We start from the raw sequence: 17,868 nt of genomic DNA, 5'->3' as shown, positions 1-17,868 counted from the left end.
AGAGAGAGGCAGACCTGCAATCTGAAGCGGGCTCCAGGCTCTGAGCTGTCAGCACAGAACCTGACACAGCGCTCGAACTCACAAACCGTGAGATCATGACCTGAGCCCAAGTCGGACGCTTAACCAACTGAGCCACCCAGGCACGCCTTTTCTCCAACAAAATTAAATTCTTAGCCTGGGGTCCATCCCCCACCTGTTTTGGGGAAGCTAAAGACAATATTATGAGAAATAATTCTCCTGTTGGGGTATCGGGGTGTCTCAGATGGTTAATTAAGTGTCTGACTCTTGAGTTCGGCTCAGGTCATGATCTCACAGTTCACAAGTTCAAGGCCCACATCAGGCTCTGTGCTGACAGCTCAGAGCCTGGAACTTGCTTCAGATTCTGTGTCTCCCCCTCTCTCTGTCTCTCTGTCACTTACACTCTGTCTCTCTCTTGCTCTCTCTCAAAAAAAAAAAAATATTAAAAAAAAAAAAAAGGACAAGATCCAGCTAAGCTGGACCCCATTAGCAGAAATGTCTAGTTTTTCTAGGGCAAAATCATCTAGAGGGTTTGTTAAAACACAGATTGCTGGGGTGCCTGGTTGGCTCAGTTGGAAGAGCATGTGACTCTTGATCTTTGGGTTGTAGGTTTGATCCCCACGTTGGGTGTAGAGGTTACTAGCAAATTAATTAATTAAAAAAAACACAGATTGGGGCACCTGGGTGGCTCAGTTGGTTGAGCCTCCGACTTCGGCTCAGGTCATGATCTCATGGTCTGTGAGTTCGGGCCCCGCGTCAGGCTCTGTGCTGACAGCTCAGAGCCTGGAGCCTGCTTCAGATTCTGTGTCTCCCTCTCTCTCTGATCCTCCCCCATTCATGCTCTGTCTCTCTTTGTCTCAAAAATAAATAAACATTAAAAAAAAAAAAACACAGATTGCTGGAGGCTACCCTAGATTTTCTAACTCAGTAGGTATGGTGTAGGGCCCGGGAATTTGTATTTCTAACAAGTTCCCAGGTGCTGATGCTGCTGATCAGGGACCACATATGAGAATGACTGCTCTAGGGTCAACACATCAAATGACTCAACTCCAATCTCCAACCACCTTCTATCCCTGCGTATCTCCATTCAAGTTTCCAAAGTCCTGAGAAAGTCTAGCTGACTTAGAGTTGAGTCATGCCTGTGGTCAGAGAGGTAGAATCCCGTGATTGACAGCACTGTGAATATCACAGAGCAGGGTGGGGTGGGTGGGAAGGAAGTTCTCCAAAGGAAAAAATGCTTGACACACAAAAATAGATGTCTTCAAAGTGGTAATTGGCCAAGCAGAATGCACAACCCTTTCCATCCAGAGCGAGATGTGCTGTAACAACTTCTCCTCTCAAGTTCCAGAAGAGATAATTAAATAATAATAACAGGAGGGAGAAGGTAGACTCCTGTGGACCATTATCTCTATTCAAACCTCATTCTATTTTTCCTGCTAAGAGAGGAGACTCCTGTCCCCTGGAGGCCAGTGATCAATTCTACCACGGCTTTGGTGACTTACAGGAGCCCTGAGGAAGTTTTAGACTTTGCAAAGAGGCCCATTTTGACCAATGAAGCCACCGCCCAAGACAACGTGCCATCATGTGTACGATAGCTTTTCTCAGACTCAGAGGGATGGACACTAAGGGTAGTTTCTAAAAAGTCTAAGCATCTCATTTTTGCCTCATATTTTATATGCTCACAATGAATTTTCTCCTTCCTGAAAACTATGGAGGGGGTGGGGGGTGGGGGGAATATCCGTGTAACCTAAGTAACCAAGCCTATAACTGTGTAAGGCTAGATTCTTACCTATTAAATTTTCTTAAAATGAGGCCCACCTGTGCTTATAAACCAAGATGATGATTTTGGCAACATGAAGCGTGTTAAAAACACCCCATTGATATTTATGCAGCAATCAGTGGAACACACGATACTAATAGGATAAAGGACAAAAACATGATTGTCTCAATACAGGCTTATTTCACTTAATTCTCTTCACTTCATTGTGCTTCACAGATAAATTGAAGGCTTATGGCAAACCTGTGTCAAGCAAGTCCTTCAGCCCCGTTTTCCCAACAGCATCTACTCGCTTCATGTCTCTGTGTCACATTTTGGCAATTCTCACATTATTTCAAACTTTGTCATTATTATTATAGTTGTTATATAAAAAAATTAGGACTCAGAGCTCAGATGATGGTTAGCATTTTTTAACAAGAAAGTCTTTTTTTAATTGAGGTATGTACTTTTTAAAGATATAATGCTATTGCGCACTTAATAGCCTGCAATATAGCGTGAACATGACTTTTATCTGCACTGGGATACCCAAAAATTCACTTGACTCTATTGAGGTAGTTGCTTATTTGCAGTGTTCTGGAACCAAAGCCATTGTCTCTGAGGTATGCCTGTAGATGAATGAAAACATTTGACAGATTCCAACACTCCATGATAAAATCCCTCAACAATGTAGAAAGGAACTTTCTCAACCTGATAAAGGGACGTCTGCAGAAAACCCATAGCTAACATAATAATAGTGAAAGACTGCCCTTAAGATCAGTTAAGTGCTTGCCAGGAGCTGGGGGAGGGGGAAATAGGAAGTGACTACTAATCAGTCCGGACTTTCTTTAGGGGATGATGAAAATGTTCTGAAATTAGACATAGCAATGGTTGTACAACCTTGTGAGTGAATATACTAAAAGCCATTGAGTTGTGTGCTTTAAAATGGTGTGTTTTGTGGTAGGTGAATTATATTGCAAATAAAATTATTTAAAAAAATTTTTAATGTGTATTTTTGAAAGAGAGAGAGAGCAAGCAGGAGAGGGGCAGAGAGAGAGAGAGAGAGAGAGAGAGAGAATCTGAAGCAGGCTCCAGTCTCTGAGCTGTCAGCACAGAGCCCAATGTGGGGCTCGAACTCAGGAATCATGAGACCATGACCTGAGCTGAAGCTGGAAGCTTAACTGACTGAGCCACCCAGGCGTCCCTCAAATAAAATTATTAAAAATATATATTTACACAGAGGCAACCAGTCACAGTGTAGCTAGAAGGGGAAAAAATTCCCACAGTCCCTGGAAGTTTGCTTTGGACAGAAGAGAGAGAGTGGGGGAGGGGCAGAGAGAGAGGGAAAGAGAGAGAAACCCAAGCAGGCTCCTTGCTGTCAGTACAGAGCCCCACATGGGGCTCAATCGCACAAACCATGAGATCATGACCTGAGCTGAAATCAAGAGTCGGACGCTCAGCTGACTGAGCCACCCAGGTGGCCCCCCCCCCCCCGCCGTTTTATTTCTTTAACCATATGAGTGGCTCAGAGTGAGTCCACAAGTGAGTAAGCGGCTCTGCTCCAGGTAGACATTTAAGGACACATGTTCCTTCTATTCTTGTTTCGCTGCCATTTCCTAGGACGTTGTTGAAACCAGCTCTCCACCACTAACTACACTTGCATTCCCAGCTTTTGAGAAAGGAGGAAACCATTTCCTTTTAAGAAATGATGTAGAAGAAGCGATGTACATATCAATTCTATTCACTTTCCAGGGGTGAGCACTTGCACGATCACACCCACTTGGCTGCAAGGGAGCCTGGGAAATACAATCTGGAGCTGGGCAGCCATATGTCCTGCTACCTCTTGGGGTGAGGGCTACTTTGTTACTAGAAGAAAGAAGGAAATAATGGAGAAGGGAGGACAGCTAGCAATTTTTTCATATTTTCTAACCCCAAGTCTTATATTCATGTGTTGAAATCTCCAATGCCTTCAGGGATTAACAGGTGATTAGCTGAACAAAGCAATTCGGATGTAAGAGTACAAGGAGTGAGGTGCTTGGGATGGGGACAAAGTGGGCAGGACAATGTCCAGTCTAAAGGGGGCAAGTTGCTTACCCAGTATCCTTTCTCTCTCCTTCTTTGCCCACAGACCTCCGAGTGTGTTTGGGTGGTAGTGTAACTAGGGGATAAATTATGATTTTCTAAGCTAATCCTGAAATTTCTGTTTCTAGAGTCCCCAGGCCCCCGAGCTGGGAGTATCCATGTGAGTCAACCAATGAGAGTGTTAGGGAAATCTAGTGGGGGACTTCTGAGAAAGCTTTTACTTTCCCAGTAATAAGTTAGCCATGACTGGGACCTCCCCTTACTTGTTCTTCCTACTTTTGAGTGTGGGTGTGCTGCCTGGAGCCGGAGCAGCCATCTTAGGATTGGGAGGCCGGAGGAGAGCATGAGGGGAAGGCCTGAAGAGCTGTGGTGATACTGAGCCAGAGAGAACCAAGACCAGAGGCTGCCTACATCCAGACATTCTGCTACATGGAAAAAACAAAACCCAAAAACACCTGTTTGTTTAAGCAGTTTAAAACTGGCTTATCATCATAACTTCATGGCCATTCAAAACTGATTACATCTTTTTCTATGTGTGTATTTACTTTTAAAGGTATAAAATACACACACTGCTTTGTAACAATCTGCTTTACTGATGTGCAAAAAATATCATGCAATATTGTACAATATTAAGATAATGTGCAATATTGTAAGCATCTCTTCCCTCACAGTTCCTATTGTTTAACAATTTTCATTTTAATGACTGCAGCATATCCATTGTATGACTGTAGCCTAATGCATTTAATCAATTTCTTCTTATCATTGGACATTCAGGTAGTTTATGTGTTGTTTTTTTTCTTAGAGAGAGAATGTGTGTGTGTGTGTGTGTGTGTGTGTGTGTGTGTGTGAGCAGGGGAGAAGGGCAGAGGAAGACAGAGAGAATCTTAAGCAGGTTCCATGCTCAACGCAGAGCCCTACGTGGGACTTGATCCCACAACCTGAGGACCATGACCTGAGCTGAAATCAAGAGTGGGACGCTTAACTGACTGAGCCACCCAGGTGCCCCCTGGTTGTTTTTGTTTGTTTGTTTTGGTACCATTTGGTTTGGCTGGTAACCAGCCGTTCATTTATTCACTTAACAAGCCCAAGAAGCCAGTGCTAGGCACCAAGAGGCACTAAATTGTGAGTAAAATGTAGTCCCTGTCTTCAAGGAGCTCCTGGGGGAAGGACAGAGACCGGCAGGACAACCAGCAATGACAAGCTAGAGTGGAAGGAGTGACAGTTGTGGTATGCAGCTTCGGACAAGGTTCCAAACGATCCCCCCTCTTGGTGTTCATGCCCATGTGTAAGTCCCTCCCCATGGGTATGGGCTGGACCTAGTGAGTTGCTTCTAGTGAATGGGATGTGGCAAATTGACAAATGTCACTTCTGTGATCAGGTTACAAAGGACTGTGACTTCCACCTTGCTGGCACTCTCTCTTTCCCTCTCGTTTGCTCGCTCTAATAAGGCCAGCTGCCATGCTTACTTGAAGGTCTACGTGGCAAGGAACTGAGGGAGGCCTCTGACCAGCAGCTCTTGAGGAACTGAGGCCTCAGTCCAGCAGCCTGTGAGGAACCGAATCCTGCCAACAGTCATGTGAGCTAGGAAACAGATCTTTTCTGATTGAGCCTGAAGATGACCAATGACTCAGCTAAACATGATTGCCTGATCCAGTTCGCTAATGAATACGTGTTGTTTTAAGCCAGTCCCTTTTGGGGAAATGTACGACAGATACCTAATACCCAAGGGGAATGGCAGAAACGCTCACAGTGTAAGAAATGCACCTGAAGGTGAGGTGCTGATCCACTGTGACCGGAAGGGCTGCACCTACTAAGCCTTCTAAGAAGAGGGCAGGCTTGCATTGCAGTTAACAGACTAAGAGGGCCTTAGTGTGGGGAAGAAGGGAGAGAAGGCATTTGCAGGCAAAGTTTGTAGAACAATAGGGCTTTATGACCATTTCTCAAACCCGTTACCAGCTCACTTGCCACACCCTTGATTAGAGGAGAATTTTTATTTAAAACATTGTTTTTAATGTTTGTTTATTGTTGAGAGAGAGAGAGAGACAGCACAAGCATGGGGAGGGGCAGAGAGGGAGGGAGACAGAATCCGAAGCAGGCTCCAGGCTCTGAGTTAGCACAGAGCCCAACGTGGGGTTCGAACCTTCCAACGGTGAGATCATGACCTGAGCCATAGTCAGATGCTTAACTGACTGAACCACCCAGGCCCCCCTAAAAAATTGTTTTAATGTTCGTTTATTTTTGAGAGGGAGAGAGACAGAGTAAGAGCGGGGGAGGGGCAGAGAGAGAGGGAGACACAGAATCTGAAGCAGGTTGCAGGCTCTGAGCTGTCAGCACAGAGCCCGACATGGGGTTCAAACTCAAGGACCTCAGGATCATGACCTGAGCCGAAGTCAGACGCTTAACTGAGCCACCCAGGAGTCCCTAGACGAGAATTAAAAATATTTTTTTTCTTAAAAGTTTTTAAGTGTTTATTTATTTTTGAGAGACAGAGGCAGCACAAGCAGGGGAGGAACAGAGAGAGAGGAAGACACAGAATCCAAAGCAGGCTCCAGGCTCCCAGTTGTCAGCACAGAGCCCGATGTGGGGCTAGAACTCACAAACTGTGAGATCATGACCTGATCTGAAGTCGGACACTGAACCGACTGAACTACCCAGTCCCAGGTGCCCCTTATGTTCTTTTTCTTAAAGAGGTCCTTAGACTTCTCAACGGACCTGCCAAGACTTCTCAATGACCTGCCAAGACCTTTTCACAGCCCCTCACTCACCCCTGCCATCTACAGCATAGACGCACCAGCATATTTTTTTGTACTTTATTTGGCTCTGTTTCTCAGCAGCCTACCCTTCCCATCCTGCCTTCACTTCCTTAACCCGAAGGTTCTATTCTCGAACTCTTTAATCATCTTAACTGCTGTTTTTGACATTTCTCAGAGTTTTCCCTTCAGTAGTGGTATCCAGGACGGATGTGTTTTTCTAAGAAGCAAATCTGGCTCCTGACCAAATGGCATCAGAACAGGGCCACTTCAGAGCTGGCTAAACTCCAGGGACAGCTTCTCTGCACTGTTTCACTCCACCCCAACTTCAGAATGACAAAGGTTTGGAGAAATAAAAGGAGTGACTAGAAAGAAGGGAGAGGGGCAACAGGAGAGAGGGGGCCTTGCTATTTCCCTAGGGATGGGACCTGTCTGTTAGGATGCGGATGCAATACGGTAAAACCTTGGTTTGGGAGTGTAATTCGTTCTGGAAACATGCTGGCAATCTAAAGCACTTGTACATCAAAGCGAATTTCCCATAAGAAATAATGGAAACTCAGATAATTCATTCCACAACCCAAAAATATTCAGATAAAAATGATTATAATACTGTAACATAATACAAAATAATAAAGCAAATACAAAACATAAAGAAAAATGACCTGCACTTACCCTTTGAAAACCTTTGTGCCTGGTGTGAGGGAAACAAGAAAGGAGGGTTATTGTGTAGGATGACTTTCACTATGATTAATGGAATCACTGCTTTCTATTGACTCATTGGACTCTTTTTCTGCACGGGGGCCATTGTATACGCTCGCATGGATGTTGACTATAGTATAGTATTATGGGGCGCCTGGGTGGCTCAGTCGGTTAAGCGGCCGACTTCGGCTCAGGTCATGATCTTGCGGTCAGTGAGTTCAAGCCCCGCGTCGGGCTCTGTGCTGGCAGCTCAGAGCCTGGAGCCTGTTTCAGATTCCGTGTCTCCCTCTCTCTGACCCTCCCCTGTTCATGCTCTGTCTCTGTCTGTCTCAAAAATAAATAAACGTTAACAAAAATTAAAAAAATAAAATAAAATAAACTCTTGTCATCGACTGTATTTAATGTAAGTGACGATAAGGCAGCAGAGGAAAGGGTCTATATCTGCAGGCAGCCTGACCTGGAATGAAGCAAAACATTCCTAAGCTTACTCTTGTACGGAAAAGCAAAGGTCTGTCTATAGGTGCTTTGAAGTGACAAAAAAGTATACTAGTGGCAGTGTGGGCACCTTCCAACGTTCTAAAAAATCACTGATTTCTGCCGAACACTGTGGCCTGAGACGGAGCATCCAAGCATGGGAAACGATCACCCACAATCCCGCAGAGAGAGAGAGAGAGAGAGGGAGGATCATTGGCTCAGTTGTGATCATAAGACATTTGGCATCACATACTACTTGTATAGCAAGACATCTCTCGTTTATCAAGTTAAAATTTATTAGAAATGTTTGCTCATCTCGCAGAACACTCACAGAACAAGTTACTTGCAATCCAAGGTTCTACTGTATTTCAAGATGCTGATGGTCTCCCAGAGGGAAGGAAATGCATGCCTATGCATGCCTACTCTGTGTCAGGCATGTGGGCTTTCTGGCCGTTATCTCATGGAATCCTCACTACATCTCTTCAGGTTAAAAGCCAGACCCCCCACTTTATATAAAGCTGAGAACAGGTGCCTGGGTGGCTCAGTCAGTTAAGCATCTGACTTCAGCTCAGGTGATGATCTCACGGCTCGTGGGTTCAAGCCCTGCATTGGGCTCTGTGCTGACAGCTCAGAGCCAGGAGCCTGCTTTGGATTCTTTGTCTCTCTCTCTCTCTCACTCTGCCCCCCACCTCTCAAAAATAAATAATAAACATGAAAAAAAAATTTAAAAACTGGGGAAACTGAGGTACAGAAATGAAAGGCAGTGAGCATGCAGGTCAAGGCCCAGCTGACTTGAGACCCATGCTCTAACTCATCTCAGGGTACCCCATCCTTTATTGGTTCTCTCAAGGGGCATGTCACCTACATTGAAGTTCTAGATGAAAATTGGTGGGCATCACAGTAAAATTCCACCTGGAAATTACTTTAATAAATGAAAACGTCAGGCAGGCTAAAGACTTATTTCTGGAAGATATGTCTAAATGAAGAAGACCCACCAGTGAGCTGAGAGCCCTCCCAGGGTTGGGATTCACTTCTAGAGAGAGAGACAAAGAGAGAGAGAGAGAGAGAGAGAGAGAGAGAGAGAGAGAGAGAAATGACAAGAGAAAGCAGGAGATCTAGGCCCCAAACTAGAAAATTGGGGTTGAGAGGCTGGGCAAAGTACATCATAAGGAGAACAATGAAAGCAATGAAAATAACAAGGACTATGTATCGAGTGCTTACAAAGGACCGTAATGCTTTCTGTAGGTTAATGCATCTTAATCTCCTAACAACTCTACTAAAAAGATAGCATTAGCATTCCTATTTTAAGTTGGGAGCCTGAAGATAAAGAAACCTACATACAGGGAGGCAGTAGTGATGCAGAGACTTGAATCCTAGGTGTGTTTGGCTCCAAAGCCATCGCTTTTAACCATTAGGCTTTACTCATTCCAGGAGAATAGGAGTGGGAGAAATCTACTGCCTGTGGATGAAGTTAACATGGCAAAGTGGGGGTTAGCAAGTGCCATAACTTGAGAGGGTGTGGCATAGGGGGGGCTAGGGCTCCCTCAGACTCGGTTCTTTTGGGCAGCAGAGGTGACTCAGGGGACTCTTGGGAGCCAGCAGTGGAGTGCTGTAGAAGAAGTCTGAGGACCAGAGTGGGTGGAGAGAAGAAGAGCCTCTGTCAGTGTCCATTGACTTCTCTCCAGAATGGCTCAGGAACTTGACAAGTAGGGGCTCAGCCTTCAGGGACGCTGTGATGAGGCTAGACCAGGAAGCTGGAGCTCACTGGCCCTCCAGGTGCTACTGCCCCGGAGCGATGGAGTCACACACCTGTGTTGGAATCCTGCCTCTCCTCGTTCTGGGACTTTGGCTTAGTGATTTAACAAACTTAAGCCCCAGTTTTCTGTAAAGCGGAGATAATCCGAGTATATATAGTCAAATAATAAATGGTCATTGTGCCATTGGGAGAATTCAGTAAGGTGATGGACATGAAGGACTAACCCAGTGGCCGGGACCCCAAGCTCTTGGTAAATGGCAGCCGTATTACTTTGAGATCCCATCCTCAGTGGAGCAGGTGAGCCTTTTTCTACTTTCCACTCACTTTCGCTCTCATTGCCTACTTTGGTAGGTAAGTGAGACTGTTTCAATGAAGGACTAAATTTAATGCCTCTTTCCCCTTTCCTTTGTTCACACAAAGCTTTTTATTGGTTTTATGGTTCACAGCTCATTTCCCAATGGTGATTGGTCTCTTGCCTGAATGATTTTAACTGTCACATAAAAGCAAGAGATTTTTCATGCTAGGAATTTTCTCTATACCATGTTTCTATGCTTTTGTAGACAAAACATAGGATCAGCTATGGTTCATTGGTTAAAAACATCAGTGGCCAATGCTGGCCTTAAAGACAACAAGAACAACAAAAATATGTTATTTGGAAGATATGGAATAACTTACTGAAGAAAAAGCTGGACTCCAAGCCTCAGCAAAAGCACACAGGGTGGCCCTAGGAATCTAGGTAGCAGGAAGTGATGAGCAATTTCTCCAGGAACTATCAGATGTGCCTTGTGTTGATCTATCCAAGGTTTATTTCTTATAAGAGAGCGTCTGATTGACCTGACTTGTGTTGGGTATCTACCCCCTTGTCCAGGGAAGGCAGGAGAGGCCACCTTGATTGAAATTCACAATAAGTGAGCATACCCTGGGGGAGAGTACCAGAAGGTAGGTGGAGGTGCTGTTACCAGAAGAGAGGTGTGTATGCTGAGTGAACACATATAGCAGGTGTCCTCTACAAATATTGTTCTTTCTTTGTTGACATATCAAGATTCAGAATTTTTCAAGTGTTCTCAAATATGCTGACTTGTCGAAAGACTAAAACAATGAACACTTATATGTCCTTCATCTAAATTCGACAATGCTAACATTTTGCTACATTTGCTTTAATTTTGCTCTGCATGTTTAAATTTGGTGAACTATTTGACAACTGCAGACATTATGGCCCTTTACCCTTTAACTACTTCATGTATCTCCTGAGGATAACACCACTCTCCTACATAAATGCAATACCATTACCACACCTAAACAAGTTCATAAATATTCTATAGTATGTTCTCACAAAAAGTCCATGTTCAAATTTCCTCAATTGATACAAGAATGCATTTTATAGATTTTTTTTTTTTCAAGTCAAAGATCCAATCAAAGTTCACTCATTGCACTTGGTTGCTGGGTCTCTTTGTTCTATTTTAATGTAGAGCAATTCCTCTACATTTTTGGATTTTTCATGACAGACATTTTGAAGAGCTGAGACTAGTTGTCTTGCAAAAAAAAAATTACACTGTTTCCCTTGCATTGATTTTTTTTTTGGCATGTATTTTATTTGGTAATATATACATAAGATAACATTTGCCATTTTAGCCATTAAAATTTTTTTAATGTTTTATTTATTTTTGAGAGAGAGACAGAGCATGAGCCAGGGGAGGGGCAGAGTGAGAGGGAGACACAGAATCTGAAGCAGGCTTCAGGCTCTGAGCTGTCAGCACAGAGCCCAACATGTGGCTTGAACTCACGAACTGTGAGATCATGACCTGAGCCGAAGTTGGATGCTTAACCAACTGATCCACCCAGGCTTCACTTCATTTTAGCCATTTTTAAGTGTACAAGTCAGTGGCATTAAGTACATTGGCAATGTTGTACAATCATCACCACTATCTATTTTTAGAACGTTTTTATCATCCCAAACAGAAACTCTGTAATCTATTAGAGTCTTATATTTATTTTCTTATAAGATAACTTTTTTCACACAAAGTATGTATTTCTAAATGTAAAAAAATCTGCCCAGACTTTTATACTGGTCGGGTTAATTAGGTGTAGATCAGCAAGGTCATAGTCAGTGGCTTACTTTATCACTAAATTAGAATAAAATTAATCTTCTACAACAAACCTAGTTTACAGTTTTAAGCGAATAATCATTGTTTTCTACAGGAAACATTTTTTTAAAAATGTGGCTTCCTATTATAAACATCATTAGCCTCAGGATTATAAGTAAATGCTTCCTAGACTAATTAAAACAAAGATTCCAATATTACAGAGAATCTCTTTGTCTTTTTAATTAAAAGACTTAGTCTATTTTTATAACGACATGATTCAGAATTCATTTAGATTTGTTTTTTTTTTTTTAATTTTTTAAAATGCTTATTTGTAGGGGCGCCTGGGTGGCTCAGTCGGTTAAGCAGCCGACTTCGGCTCAGGTCACGATTTCGCGGTCTGTGAGTTCGAGCCCCGCGTCGGGCTCTGTGCTGGCAGCTCAGAGCCTGGAGCCTGTTTCAGATTCTGTGTCTCCCTCTCTCTGACCCTCCCCCGTTCATGCTTTGTCTCTCTCTGTCTCAAAAATAAATAAACATTAAAAAAAAATTAAAAAAAAATGCTTATTTGTTTTTGAGAGAGAGGGCACAAGCGGGGGAGGGGCAAAAGAGAGAAGGAGACACAGAATCCGACGCAGGCTCCAGGCTCTGAGCTGTCAGGACAGAGCCTGATGCTGGGGCTTTCACAGAACGTGAGATCATGACCTGAACTGAAGTCAGATGCTCAACGCACTGAGCCATCCAGGTGCCCCTAGATCTGTCTTAAATTTTACAGTAACTCCTATGTAAAAATTCACTAGCCTTCTTATCTTTCTAAACAAAGTAGAATGGATCATCCCGTATTTGGCATTCTCCAAGGCACTTGGATGAATGGTTTCTTACTTCTCAAGTTTCCTTATAAAGATCCAGACTTTAGGGCCCATTACAATTTTTTTTTTCTGTATCTCTAAACTCATGAAAGCTCCATAGCCTAGCTTCCATATCTCCATTCTTTTGATTTTTAATCACGTATACAGGAATGTATCTGTGTAATTCCAAACACTTTACATATTTTTAATTCTCATACAACTCTATGAGATAAAGACTTTTCCCCTCCTCTTCCTCCTCCTCCTTCTTCTTCAATAGATTCTTTTTCAAATCTCCATTTTGGAAGTGAGAAATATGAGGTACTGAGAGGTTATCAGTGAGAGAGCCAGCAAATTCTGGGAGAGCAGACACAGACACAATCTCTCCAGAGCCCTGTTCTTAATCTCTATACATTATCACTCTAGGAAAAAAGAAACAGACCAAAAAACAAACAAACAAACAAAACCCCAAACAACCAGAAAATTTGCCTGATAAATATAACATGGAAACGCATAGTCTCTTTCATCCTTATCCACAAGAATTATCCATTGCTGTTTATTTTCATTTTTTTATTGTTTTGTTTTGTTTTGTTTTAAAGTTTTATTTGTTTAAGTAATCCCTACACGCAACATGGGGCTTGAACTCACAACTCTGAGATCAAGAGATGGATGCCCTTCTGAGTGAGCCAGCCAGGTGCCCCTATGTTTTCATTTTAAATCTAACAGACTATAAATACACAGATAACAGCATTCTTGCGGGAGGATACAGCCATAATTAAAAGCAAATGTTAATCTATTATCTGGTCAGCAGGAAACTTCCAAGAGCTTCAGTTTGACCCATCTCTAGTCAGGAATGAGGACGGGTTGGGGATGACTGGAATGGGACAGCGATAAGGGGTGGGGATCAACTGACTTGTGGGCAGGTAGCCAGGATCCCCCTGGCAAGGGATCACCTGAACAAGAGGGGAACCAAAAGTGGGAACAGGAGGCCGAAGGGGGTCAGACTAATGTTAAATAGGGTGAAAGGAGGGGCAGAGACCAGGTATCCCAGATGAATCCAGCCAGAAAGGATGACCCAGTGCTGGTAAGGGAAGGAGTTGGTCGGTGGGCATCGTGTTGCCCAGAAAGACAGCTCACAGTTATGTGGACTTTCAAGGCTGTGCCAAGACAGCTGCTATTGGACATCTGTGCAAAAAGATACTATCTCAAGTGTGTTAATCAAAATAGAAAGGCATCCTAGTAGAAGGGTGTTGGATGCAGCAACGATATGGCCATGAGTGAGAAGCAGGCATCCGGAAGTGGTTAAAGTGGAGGCCGCTATAGATAGTACAACGATGGGTGTTACAATTGCCTAAGTCAGCAGTTTTCAAATGTTTTGATCTTAGGATCCCTTAACACTCCTAAAAATTATTGAGAACCCCAAAGAGCTTTTGTTTAAATAGGTTACAGGTATTAATTTTTGCTCTTTCACAAATTAAAACAGAAATTTAAAAAAATTTAAGTAGGCTCCACGTGCAGGGCGGAGTCCAACGTGGGGCTTGAACTTAGGACCCTGAGAACGAGACCTGAGCCGAGATCAAGAGTCAGACACTTAACCGACTGAGCCACCCAGGCACTCCTGTGCTTTACTTTAAAAAAAAATTTTTTTTAATGTTTATTTATTTTTGAGACATAGAGAGATAGACAGAGTGCAAGCAGGGGAGGGGCAGAGAGAGAGGGAGACACAGAATCTGAACTAGGCTCCAGGCTCTGAGCTGTCAGCACAGACTCTGATGCCAGGCTTGAACTCATGGACTGTGAGATCATGACCCCAGCCGAAGTCAGACGCTCAACCGGCTGAGCCACCCAGGTGCCCCCTTTGTGCTTTACTTTTAAAATTTCTGGGGGCGCCTTGGTGGCTCAGTTGGTTGAGTGTCTGACTTTGGCTCAGGTCATGATCTCACGGCTCTTGAGTTCGAGCCCCGCGTTGGGCTCTGTGCTGACAGCTCAGAGCCTGGAGCTCGCTTCTGATTCTGTGTCTCCCTCTCTCTCTGCCCCTCCCCCACTCATTCTCTCTCTCTCTCTCTCTCTCTCTCTCTCTCTCTCTCTCTCTCTCTCAAAAATAAATAAACATTTTTAAAAAATTAAAATTTCTGTTTTAGGGGCACCTGGGTGGCTCAATCGGTTAAACATCCAACTCTTGATCTCGGCTTAGGTCATACTCTCACAGACTGTGAAATTGAGCCCCGGGTTGGGCTCTGCGATGACAGCACAAACCTGCTTGGGATTCTCTATCTCTCTCGCTGCCCCTCCCCTGCTCTCTCTCTCTCTCTCTCCCTCCCTCAAAATAAATAAATCAACACTTTTTTAAAAACTTACAAAAAAGCAAGTGCATATTTGAACACATATTCCTTAGCTATCAGAGCAATGACATCATCGCATAATCTCTGAAAAACTCCACCACACTTTTGGGAGAATAACAGTGAAAAAGTGAAGGGGTGCCTGGGTGGCTCGGTTGGTTAAGCATCCAACTCTTGATTTTTGCCTCAGGTGAGATCTGTGTGGAGACTGCTTGGGATTCTCGCTCCCTCTGCCTCTCCCCCACTAGTAGTGCACTCTCTCTCTCTCTCTCTCTCTCTCTCTCTCTCTCTTGAAAAAAAAAAGAGAGTGAAAAGTGAAATACTGAGTTAGTATTATTTTATTTTTTTTTAGAATTTATTTTTGAAGGAGAGAGATACAGAGCATGAGTGGGGGAGGAGCAGAGAGAGAGGGAGACACAGAATTCGAAGCAGGCTCCAGGCTCTAAGCTGTCAGCACAGAGCCCGATGCGGGGCTCGAACTCACGAACCGTGAGATCATGACCTGAGCCGAAGTAGAACGCTCAACCAGCTGAGCCTCCCAGGGGCCCCATGAGTTAGTTATTTTAAAATAATAGTTTTTATTTCACGTACTCCCTGATAGTGCTTTGGAGAGTTTAAGAACTGTTGGTCTAGATAATACGTAGCATCTTATATTTAGGCAGTACTGTATAGTTTACAAAGCTCCTTGAATCAGGATAAATATTCTTATTCCCATTGTGTAGCTGAAAAGCACACTGCTGTGGAGCAGGGGAGCGACCCAGCAGGGAAGGGACCCTGCCTCTGAAGAGCTCACGTTGACATGGTGCCCTGGGCCCCTTCACTGCGGGCGACTGCACTTGCCAAGCTTTCAGTGATTCCTGGGACTTCCTGGGATTCCTGTAGCTGTCTACTGTAACATTTGGCATCCTGCTCTTGGCTTTCTCTCTGCTGGGGGGGCGGGGCGGGGGGTGCTGGTCATGTTCACCCAGCCCCAGGAAAGCTGTAGAACTGTCTGGGACTACAGACTGTCTGGGAGGAGTTAAAGGCAAGGGCGTCAGATGCTCAGATTTCCACGTGAAGAATTCTAATGTAATCATGAGGTAAACATGGAAGAGTGTACCTAGAAGGCAGAGATAATGGGAACCAAGTATTTTCGACTTTAGTGTTATACCTTCTCAGGTTTCTGCACAGGAAAGAAATCATTCTAGGTGTTTGAAGCAGAAAGCAATTGTTTTAGGAAATTAGATGATTACGGAATCATTGGAAAATCTAAAGGAGAGAGACTCAGGAGGCCAACTCAGGGATTGCTGGTTTCAAGATCTTATCTCTATAACTAAGGGTGAGGAATCAGAAAACTAGGATGGGGGAACTGCCTTCCTGGTTGCTGTTCCTACAACTACCTTTCCAACTTGTAAAGCTGGAGATAGAAATGGAAAGAATGCTACAGGAAAAACCCACGTCTCCAGCGATGATCCTATTGGCCAGTAGAAACAGCCAAGGTGCAGGAACATGGCTTCTTTCTCGTTTCTCTTAAATCTGACCCAAGTGCCTCTCAATACCTAGTTTTCATCCAGAACCCTAGCTGTAAGGGATCCTGAGAAGTACCCATCTTTAACCTTCCCACTTTTGCAGTGTAGGGGAGTAAGTCTCATGAGAAGGATGTGGGAATGGATGTTGAGCTGAACAAATGCAATACACAACATTTCTGACCACAGATTGATGGGAATGTGAACTCCATGAGGGCAGAAGTCTGGGCTGATTGGTTTTCTGCTGTGTCCTGAGAGCCTAGACTATCACAAAGTACCTGCTAACTAAACAGGTAGAGCCACATCAAACTGAATGTTTCCCCAGGAGCTCTTCTGGTCAACATCAGGCAGACTACAGTAGTGGCAATAGGTCTGTGACTCTGACAATGGCTGGGTCTGTGTTGCCCCCATTGAATCTGGGTGACCTCTATGGCTGCTTTGACCATAGACCAGGATGGAAGTGTTGCTGTGTCAGTTAAGGCTGGCCTTAAGAATGGCAGCTTCCAAGACCTCTCTCTATGGAGACCTCAACTGCCATGTTCAACTACCCTCGTGGAGAGACTATGTGGAGAGGCTCTGAGACTATGTGGCCAGGAGGCTAGCTGAAGCCAGCCTTTCAGCCAATCCATCAAGTGTCAGGCACATGACTGAGGCCATGTTGGACCTGTCAGACCAGTCTAGCTGCCTAGCTGCCAGTTAGAATACTTCCAGCTGACTCCAACTGATGTCACGCAGAAGAGAGGAGTCAACCCCGTCCAAACTTCTGACTCAAAACTCGTGAGATACAGCAGTTGTTTAAAACCATTGATTTGGGGGATAGTTTGTTACATACCAATAGATAATCAGAATACACTTCAAGTGTGATCTTAGTGAATACAAAGCTGACCGTAGTAGGAATGCAGAAAATGTTCCATTTATATCCCAGGTAGATTTCCAGGGCTATAATTTTAATCCCGTATGCATTGTTGTGAGGTGTTCCTAAAACACCTGAGTTTTGCGAGTGCCTGGGTGGCTCAGTCAGTTAAGCCTCTGACTTTGGCTCAGGTCATGATCTCACAGTTTGTGAGTTCGAGCCCCACATTGGGCTCTCTGCTGTCAGTGCAGAGCCTGCTTTGGATCCTCTGACTTCTCAATCTGCCCTATCCCGCTCTCGTGCTTTCTCTTTCAAAAATGAATAAACATTTAAAAAAAAAAAAAATAACCTGAGTTTTGTACAAGAATCATCCTCCGGAAAGCAAGAGATCTTGGATGTTTCCAAACGATACTGGTTTGTTAGGGGGAAAATATGCACAATAACAGTAACCATGTGGGTTAAGATGCCTGTGGGTAAAATGAAGGTAATATACTCAGGAGCCTGGAAATGCTTTGCTCTGAAGACAGTAATGGTTACTGCTTATCTTAAAAATGTGAGTTTAGGGGCGCCTGGGTGGCTCAGTCGGTTGGGCGGCTGACTTTGGCTCAGGTCACGATCTCGCGGTCCGTGAGTTCGAGCCCCTCGTCGGGCTCTGGGCTGATGGCTCAGAGCCTGGAGCCTGCTTCCAGTTCTGTGTCTCCCTCTCTCTCTGCCCC

Source organism: Acinonyx jubatus, chromosome C1, assembly GCF_027475565.1.
Source record: "Acinonyx jubatus isolate Ajub_Pintada_27869175 chromosome C1, VMU_Ajub_asm_v1.0, whole genome shotgun sequence".
Lineage (NCBI taxonomy): Eukaryota > Metazoa > Chordata > Mammalia > Carnivora > Felidae > Acinonyx > Acinonyx jubatus.
Note: the sequence above shows the minus strand (reverse complement) of the source record.